The sequence below is a fragment of the Pongo pygmaeus genome, chromosome 1 (genome assembly GCF_028885625.2).
Source record: "Pongo pygmaeus isolate AG05252 chromosome 1, NHGRI_mPonPyg2-v2.0_pri, whole genome shotgun sequence".
NCBI classification, from domain to species: Eukaryota; Metazoa; Chordata; class Mammalia; order Primates; family Hominidae; genus Pongo; species Pongo pygmaeus.
Window position 1 is genome coordinate 75,857,605 of NC_072373.2, and position 10,035 is coordinate 75,867,639.

Here is a 10,035-nt window from a genome sequence, read left to right on the forward strand (position 1 = left end):
AAGCCTTCCTTTACACCAATAATAGACAAGCAGAGAGCCAAATCATGAATGAATTCCTATTCACAATCACTACAAACAGAATAAAATACCTAGGAATACAGCTAACAAGGGATGTGAAGGACCTTTTCAAGGAGAACTACAAACCACTGCTCAAGGAAATAAGAGAGGACACAAACAATTGGAAAAACATTCCAACCTCATGGATAGGAAGAGTCCATATCTTGAAAATGGCCATACTGCCCAAAGTACTTTATAGATTCAATGCTATCCCCATCAAATTACCACTGACATTCTTCACAGAATTAGATAAAACTACTTTAAATTTCGTATGGAATCAATGAAGTCCCTGTATAGCCAAGACAATCCTAAGCAAAAAGAACAAAGCTGGAGGCATCGTGCTACCTGACTTCAAACTATACTATAAGGCTACAGTAACCAAAACAGCATGGTACTGGTACCAAAACAGAGATATAGACCAATGGAACAGAACAGAGACCTCAGAAATAACGTCATACATCTACAACCATCTGATCTTCAACAAACCTGACAAAAACAAGCAATGGGGAAAGGATCTCCTATTCAATAAATGGTTCTGGGAAAACTGGCTACCCATATGCAGAAAATTGAAACTGGATCCCTTCCTTTCACCTTATACAAAAATTAACTTAAGATGGATTAAAGACTTAAATGTAAAACCCAAAACCATAAAAACCCTTGAAGGAAACGTAGGCAGTACCATTTAGGACATAGGCATGGGCAAAACTTCATGACAAAAATGCCAAAAGCAATTGCAACAAAAGCCAAAATTGACAAATGGGATCTAATAAAACTAAAGAGCTTCTGCACAGCAAAATAAACTATCATCAGTATGAACAGGCAACCTACAGAATGGGACAAAATTTTTGCAATTTACCCATCTGACAAAGGTCTAATATGCAGAATTTACAAGGAACTTAAACAAATTTACAAGAAAAAAAAAAACCCTATCAAAAAGTGGGCAAGGGTTATGAACAGACACTTCTCAAAAGAAGATTTTTATGCATCCAACAAACATATGAAAAAAAGCTCAACATCAATGATCATTAGAGAAATGCAAAACAAAAGCACAATGAGATACCATCTCATTCCAGTCAGAATGGTGATTATTAAAAAGGCAAGAAACAATAGTGGTTGGCAAGGTTGTGAAGAAATAGGAATGCTTTTACACTGTTGATGCGAATGTAAATTAGTTCAACCATTGTGGAAGACAGTATGGCGATTCCTCAAGGATCTAGAACCAGAAATACCATTTGACCCAGCAATTCCATTACTGGGTAAATACCCAAAGGAATATAAATCATTCTGCTATAAAAACATATGCACATGTATGTTTGTTGCAGCACTATTTATAATAGCAAAGTCATGGAACCAACCCAAATGCCCATCAATGATAGACTGGATAAAGAAAATGTGGTACATATATACTATGGAATACTATGCAGCCATTAAAAGGAATGAGATCATGCCCTTTGAGGGGACATGGATGAAGCTGGAAGCCATCATCCTCAGCAAACTAACACAGGAATAGAAAACCAAACACCGCATGTTCTTACTCATAAGTGGGAGTTGGTCAGTGAGAACACATGGACACATGGAGAGGAACAACACACACCAGGGCCTGTTGGGGGCATGGGGCGAGGGGAGGGAACTTAGAGGATGGATCAATAGGTGCAGCAAACCACCATGGCACATGTATACCTATGTAACATACCTGCATATATTCTGCACTTGTATCCTGGAACTTAATGTAAAAGAAAAAATTTTAAGAAAAAGAAACTGCCCCCATGAGCCAATCACCTCCCACCAGGCCCCACCTTCACCATTGGGGATTACAATTTGACATGAGATTTGGGTGGGGACACAGATCCAAACCATATCATTCTTCCTTTGGCCCTTTCAAATCTCATGTCCGTCTTACATTGCAAAATACAATCATCCCTTCTCAACCATCCCCCAAAGTCTTAACTCATTTCAGCATTAACTCAAAAGTCCAAAGTCTCATCTGAGACAAGCCAGGTCCTTTCCACCTATGAGCCTGTAAAATCAAAAACAAGTTAGTTACTCCCAAGATACAATGGGAGTACAGGCATTGGGTAAATACTCCCATTCCAAAAGGGAGAAATCAGCCAAAAGAAAGGGGCTACAGGCCTCGTGCAAGTCCAAAACCCAGCAGGAAAGTCATTAAATCTTAAAGTTCCAAAATAATCTCTTTTTACTCTGTGTCTCACATCCAGGGCACACTGGTATGAGGGGTGGACTCCCAAAGTCCTAGGCAGCTTCACCCCTGTGGCTTTGCAGGGTTCAACCCACACAGCTGTTCTCAGGGGCTGATGTTGAGTGCCTCTGCCTTTTCCAGACACAGGGTGCAAGCTGCCAATGGATCTACCATTCTGGGATCTGGAGGACAATGGCCCTCTTCTCACAGCTCCACTAGGCAGTGCCCCAGTGGAGACTCAATGTGGGGGCTCCAACCCCACATTTCCCCTCTCCACTGTCCTAGTAGAGGTTCTCTGTGAGGGCTCTACCCCTGCAGCAGGCTTCTGTCTGAATATCCAGGCTTTTCCATACATCCTCCATACATACATAGGCAGAGGCTCCCAAGCCTCAACTCTTGCATTCTGTACACCCACATGCTTAACACCACATGAAAGCCACCAAAGCTATGGATTGCACATTTTGAAGCAGCTGCCTGAGCTGTACCTAGGCCCCTTTGAGCCGAGGCTGGACCTGGAGCAGCTGGGACACACGGAGCAGTGTCCCAAGGCTGTGCAGAATGGTGGGGCCCTGAACCTGGCCCAAAAACCATTCTTCTTTCCTAGGTCTCTGGGCCTGTGGTAGGAAGGGCTGCCACAAAGATCTATGAAATGCCTTCCAGCCCTTTTCCCCATTGTCTTGGCTATCAGCATTTGCTTTCCTTTTACTTTTGCAAATTTCTGCAGCCTGCTTGAATTCCTCCCCAGAAAATAGGCTCTTCTTTTCTACAACATGGCCAGTCTGCAAATTTTCCCAACTTTTACATTCTACTTCCCTTTTAAACATAAGTTCCAGTTTTATGTCATTTCTTTGCTCATGCATATGAGCATAGGCTGTTAGATGCAGCCAGGCCAAATCTAGAATACTTTGCTGCTTCGAAATTTCTTCCTCCAGATACCCTGGATATCATCACTCTCAAGTTCAAAGTTTCATAGATCTCTAGGGAAGGGCCACAATGCCTCCAAGTTCTTTGCTAAAGTATAACAAAAGTGACCTTTGCTCCAGTTCCCAATAAATTCCTCATTTCTATCTGGAGACTTCCTCAGCCTGGCCTTCACTGTCTAGCATTTTGACCACAACCATTGATCACTACCAGCATTTTGACCACAACCATTCAAGTTTAGGAAGTTTTTAAACTTTTCTTCATCTTCCTGTCTTCTTCTGAGCCTTGCAAACTGTTCCAGCCTCTGCCTGTTACCCAGTTCCAAAGCTGCTTCACATTTTCAGGTATCTTTATAGCAATCCCCCACTCCTGGTACGAACTTCCTATATTAGTCTGTTATCACTGCTCTAAATAAATACCTGAGACGGGGTAATTTATAAAGAAAAGAGGTTTAATTTGCTCACAGTTCTGCAGGCTGTATGGGAAGCATAGTGGCTGGCATCTGCTTGTCTTCTGGGGAGGCCTTAGAAAACTTACAATCATGGCAGAAGGCATGAGGGGACTGAGCACCTCACATGACCAGAGCAGGAGGAAGGTGGGGGAAGGTGCTACACATTTTTAAACAACTAGATCTTGTGAGAACTCACTGTACACTACCAAAGGCAGATGGTGCTAAACCATTAGAAACTGCTCCCATGATCCAAACACCTCCCACCAGGCCCCAACTCCAACACTGGGGACTACATTTCAACATGAGATTTGGGTGGGGACACAGATCCAAACCATATCAGGGAATATCCATCACCTCAAGTGTTTATCCTTTGTATTACAAACAATCCAATTATACTCTTTTAGTTATTTTAAAATGTAGAATTAAATTATCAACTCAGGTCACCCCATTGTGCTATCACATACTAGATCTTATTCACTGTTTCTGATATGGTTTGGCTCAAATCTCATGTCAAATTGTAATCCCCATTGTTGGAGGTGGGGCCTGGTGGGAGGTGACTGGATCATGGGGGCAGTTTCTCATAAATGGTTTAGCACCATCGCCCTAGTGCTGTTCCCATGATAGAGTTCTCATGAGATCTGGTTGTTTAAAAGTGTGTAGTACCTCTGCGCCTCTCTCTTCCTCCTGCTCTAGCCATGTAAGACATGCTTGCTTCATTTTCTCCTTCTGCTATGACTATAAGTTTCCAGAGGCCTCCCCAGAAGCCAAAGAGAAGCCACTATGCCTCCTATACAGCCTACAGAACTATGAGCCAATTAAACCTCTTTTCTTTATAAATTACCCAGTCTCAGGTATTTATAGTAGTGTGAGAATTGACTAATATAGTTTCTAACTATTTTTTGTACCCATTAACCATCTCTACTTCCCCCACATTCTCCCACAACCCTTCCCAGCTTCTGGTAACTATCATTCTACTCTCTATCTCCATGAGTTCAGTTGTTTTAATTTTTAGCTCCCACAAATAAGTGAGAATATGTGAAGTTTGTCTTTCTGTGCCTGGCTTATTTCACTTAACATAATGACCTCCAGTTTCATCCATGTTGTTGCAAATGACAGGATCTCATTCTTTTTCATGGGTGAATAGTACTTCATTGTGTATAAGGACCATATTTTCTTTATCTGTTCATCTGTTGATGGGCACTTAGATTGCTTTCAAATCTTAGCTATTATGAATAGTGCTGCAATAAACATAGGAGTGTAGATATCTCTTTGATGTACTGATTTTCTTTCTTTTGAGTACGTATATGCCTAGCAGTGGGATTGCTGGATCATATGGTAGCTCTATTTTTAGTTTTTTGAGGATCCTCCAAACTGCTCTCCATAGTGGTTACACTAATTTACATTCCCGCTGACAGTGTACAAGGCTTCTTTTTTCTCCACATTCTCACCAGAATTTGTTTTGTTTTTTAGAAACAGACTCTTGTTCTGTCACCCATACTTGGAGTGTAGTGGTACAATGATAGCTCACTGCAGCCTCAAACTCCTGGGCTCAAGCATTCCTCCCACCTCAGCCTCCCAGGTAGCCAAGTTTTTAAATCCAGTTTTGCTTGACTTGAATGTCTATGACTTTATCAACTGTGGAATATAGTTTGTTATGGGCTGAATTGTGTCTCCCCCACCCCCAATTCATATGTTGAAGCCTTAACCCCCAGTGTGACTGTATTTTGAGATACGGTCTTTAGAGAGGTAATTAAGGTTAAATGAGGTCCTAAGGGTGGGTTCCTAATCCAACAGGACTGGTGTCATTACAAGAGGAAGAAACCCCACAGTGCGTGCTTATGCACACCTCTCTCTCCCTCTCTCTCACCCGCACACAGAAAAAAAGGCCTTATGAAGACATTGCAAAAGGACAACTATCTGCAAACCAGGAAGAGAGACCTCACCAGAAATCAACCGGGCTGGTGGTACCTTGATCTTAGACTTCCAGCCTCCAGAACTATGAGAAAATAAATGTCTGTAATTTAAGTCACCTAGTCTATGGTATTTTGTTATGGCAACCCTAGCACACTAATGCACACTTCAATTGAAAGAATTAGTGATATCTCAAATTCAACAAGTGCAAAATGAACCCAAGATCTTCCCCACCAGAACTTGGTCCTCTATTACCATGCTTGATCTCTCTGAATGACACCACTATTTAACCTGTTATGGTAGCCCAAAACCTAGACATTACTCTTCACATTTTCCTTTCTCTCTCTCACCTGTTCTCTCATTTTTCAGTTTATCTCTCAGTTCTATCAATTCACTTCTTGACTATTCCTTAAACCCAGACATTTCTGTTTTCCTCCACTGCCATCTCTCTACTTCAAGTTACCATTCTCTCTTACGTGGACTAGCTATAGTGTCCTAATTGATCTCTTTTTATTCATTCTTGCTCCCCTATAACTCATTCTTCACATGATAGCCAGAGTGTTATGGTAAAAACCAAAGCCAGGGCCAGGCAAGGTGGCTCACACCTGTAATCCCAGCACTTTGGGAGGCCAAGGCAGGCAGATCACCTGAGGTCAGGAGTTCAAGACCAGCCTGGCCAACATGGTGAAACCCCATCTCTACTAAAAATACAAAATTAGCTGGGCATGGTGGTGCATGCCTGTAGTCCCAGCTACTCATGAGGCTGAGGCAGGAGAACAGCCTGAACCCAGGAGGCAGAGGTTGCAGTAAGCTGAGGTCGCACCATTGCACTCCAGCCTGGGCGACAAGAGCGAAACTCCATCTCAAAAAAAAAAAAACCCCAAAGCCCAATATCAACCTTCTACCAAGAACAGTGCCCAGTACTATTAGAATTAAGACCAAATTTCCTAACATGATCTACAAGGCCCTTTATAAGCTGACCCCTGCCTCTCTCTCCAATCTGTTTCACTAGTTCCCCTTATTCTCTGTACTTCAGCCACACTGGCCTTTCCATTCCCTAAATGTGCTTACTTCTCCCAGTCACAGGGCTTTTGAACATGCAATTTCCTCTGTCTGGACTCTCTCTGTCCTTCTGGCCGACTCTACCTCAATCGTCCTTTCACTAGAGAAACTTTCTGGGACCTCTCTGCCTAAAGTAACTTAACCTATTATGGATCTAACATTACAATGGTAATTTTACATTTGTCTGTATGATTCTTTGATTAATGTCTATTTTCCCAGTGCCTAGCACAAATATAAATATGATAGGGATTATTGTAAAATGCAGAAATCTTCTAGAAAGGTGTATGTATGCTCTGAAACTATGTAAAATTCTTTGTACATTGACTGGGTATATCTTTTCTTGCAGAGAAGGGCCACAATTTATATCATACTTTCATTTATTAGAGAGAAATTAGGGTCAGCAATTGGCTCATTTTTAAATTTTTAGTTGGCCGGGACTTTCCTATTTAAAAGCAAAAGAAGGCCAGGTGTGATGGCTCATGCCTGTAAGCCCAGCACTTTGGGAGGGTGAAGTGGGCAGATCACTTGAGGTCAGGAGTTTGAGACCAGCCTGGCCAACATGGCAAAATCCCATCTCTACTAAAAATACAAAAAGTAGCCCGGCATGGTAGTGCAACATAATCCCAGCTACTAGGGAGGCTGAGGCAGGAGAATTGCTTGAAGCCGGGGGGCGGAGGTTGCAGTGAGCTGAGATCACACCACTGCACTCCAGCCTGGGTGACAGATGGAGAGTCCATCTCAAAAAACTAAATAAAATAAATAAATAAATATATATATAATATAAAAGCAAAAGAGGAGAGGGGGAAAATGAGTTAAAGGCCTAATGCTGTTCACATTACAAGGTATCACTCTAACTTCACTGCATACCAGGGCTGTGTTATATAGAATAGTTAGGAAAATGTTTATTTTCCTCCTTATTGATACAGCACTGAAAATTGATGTCTGTCCTTGGGAGATCAATGTGTATATATGTGCCTGATCCAGTAATTGTCTCCTAGATCCTTAGACTGCCAAAACTCTTCCCTCGGCTCTAAACTATGCAACTGGACTTAAGAGTGTAAAGCCCACCAGGAACCCCATCCCTCCCCTATGGTATTATTCTAGACTAAAATGTGCAAGGTGAGGCAATGTGCTGCTAAAGATACTCAGATCCATAGACTACCAGGAGACGGGAGGAAGATGTAGACTACAGTCTATGGCTCAAACCATCTGCAGCAGAAAAATGAAGAGTATCCTCTAACTGGGCAGAGAAGCCTTCCTGAGCAGCAGAGTTCAGGTGGGTACACCCATAACAGATGTGGAGCAACACCTTTCACCTTCACTTTTCCCAACCCTACCAAGGAAGGCAATCCTAATCGGTGAGAGTATCATCTAGGGAGGAGGACTGTGAAGGAAAGCTTCCCAAGGGAAAAGACATCTGAGGTACATTTTGAGCTAATAAAAAATTTTCATAAACTATTATGTAAAACTAATAAAAATCTTCATGAGCAGAGTTCAAGGAACTGAAGCATAAGTAGGTAAATATATTTCCCCAAAGAAAATATGAAGCATACGGCTTGGCAGCTGATTTGGCAACAAGACAGAATATTTGAAATTGAGACTCTCCAGAAAATAGAGAGCATATGGTCACTCACAGCATAGGGTGTAGCTTGGGAAAAGGTTCTAAGGTGTGAGAGGAATGAGCCAAGGAAAGAGTACACTGAGATTAAGTAAATGTCTAATGTCATCAGTGTTGATTGCAGGGAGTTAAAAATAGAGCTAAGATATGGAAGCCAACAAGAACCCCTGAAGAGTTTCTCTCTTTACTCTGGTGTGATTGATATTAACAGCCTCCAGCAATGCCCAGTGGGTAGGCTTTAGAAGAGGGTGATGACGGATTTTGAGGTAATATTGGACATGAAGGTCAGCAAAAAACAGCAAAGCAGTTAGGAAACAGGCAGCAAATACTGCTGCAAAGATACTGATTGCACTTCCTCTAAACTCCCACCTTGTGACAAATGCCAGCATCGTATTTTTATTTAATAGTTTATATGTTCTTTAAATAGAAGAAAAGCTGGGCACAGTAGCTTGCACCTGTAGTCCCAGCACTTTGTCAGGCTGAGGCGGGAGGATCACTTGAGACCAGGAGTTTGAGACCAGTCTGGGCAACAGAGTGAGACCCCATCTCTAAGTAAATAAAATAAATAAACAAATAAATGAAAAAGATAAAAGATGTAATTTTTTTTCTTTTGGAAAGGGAGAAAATATTTTTAACCTAAAGAAAAAACAGATTGATTAGATAAATTGCATTTTGGTACCAGCTACTTAATTCCTTCCTATACAAGGTATACATTTCCAAGCACCCATATTTAAAATAGATAATTCACTCTGAGTATGATACTTTTAGGAGTAAAAGAAAATAAATTTTGAAAATCCAAACACTTCTTGAGAATGAAATAAAAGAGTGAAAAATCAACTAGAAAGCTATTTCAGGGAGGAAATAATTTGTAAAAACCAAATGGCTAGATGATGATGACAAACCAAATAATGTCAATTAATGAAGAGGATGATAATTACTTTCAGAATGTGAGTTTGCTTCTCCACATTTCAAGATGGAATTAAGTGGTTAATCTCATATATCTACAATGAAGAAAAACAAACACTTGATAGGAGCAGATAATTCACAAAAGAAGAAATACAAGGCCAAAAGATACATTAAAATGTTAGCCTCACTTGTAATCAATAAAACAATGAGATATCTCTTTGTTTATCCAATTAATGATGATTAAAAAGAATGATAATACTCAGTGTTGTTGAGGGTGGAAGTAGTCTCATAGCTGACTGGTAAGAGCATAAAAAAGGCACAACTTTTCTGGGAGGCAATTTGTCAAGATATAAGAAAACCCTCAAGACTGGTTTTCTTGCAGAGATACCAAGACTGGTATCTCTGGTGTAAAAATTCAATTTCTAATATTTATTTTTTAGAAATAATCAGAAAAACATTGAAGGATAAATACACAATTTTGGCAGTATTATTTATAAAGACTAACAATGTTTAACAAAATTCAATGATAGCCTGGGAGTGGTGGCTCACGCATGTAATCCCAGCACTTTGGGAAGCCAAGGCAGGAGGATTGTTTGAGTTCAGGAGTTCAAGACCATCCTGGGCAACACAACAAGACTTCCTTTTTACTAAAAATCACAAACATTAGCCAGGCCTGCTGGTGTGCCTCTAGTCCCAGCTACTCAGGAGGCTGAGGCTGGAGGATCGCTTGAGCCCAGGAGATTGAGGCTGCAGCGAGCTATGATTACACCACTACACTCCAGCCTAAAAAACTCAATGATGTGCTAGGTGTGGTAGCTCACGCCTGTAATCCCAGCACTTTGGGAGGCCGAGGCGGGCAGATCATGAGGTCAGGAGTTTGAGACCAGCCTGGCCAACATGGCGAAACCCCAT

The 10,035-nt window shown here is 41.3% G+C and overlaps 1 long non-coding RNA gene across 1 annotated transcript in view; it reads left to right on the forward strand.

Moving 5' to 3' along the window:
• The window catches only part of LOC129013258 (uncharacterized), a 37,132-nt gene extending 31,481 nt beyond the window's left edge, over nucleotides 1-5,651 (forward strand). The window contains exon 4 of the long non-coding RNA XR_008493817.1: nucleotides 5,504-5,651. This is a non-coding gene — a long non-coding RNA (uncharacterized LOC129013258). The remainder of the gene's footprint in view (nucleotides 1-5,503) is intronic.
• The last annotated feature ends 4,384 nt before the right edge of the window (nucleotides 5,652-10,035 follow it).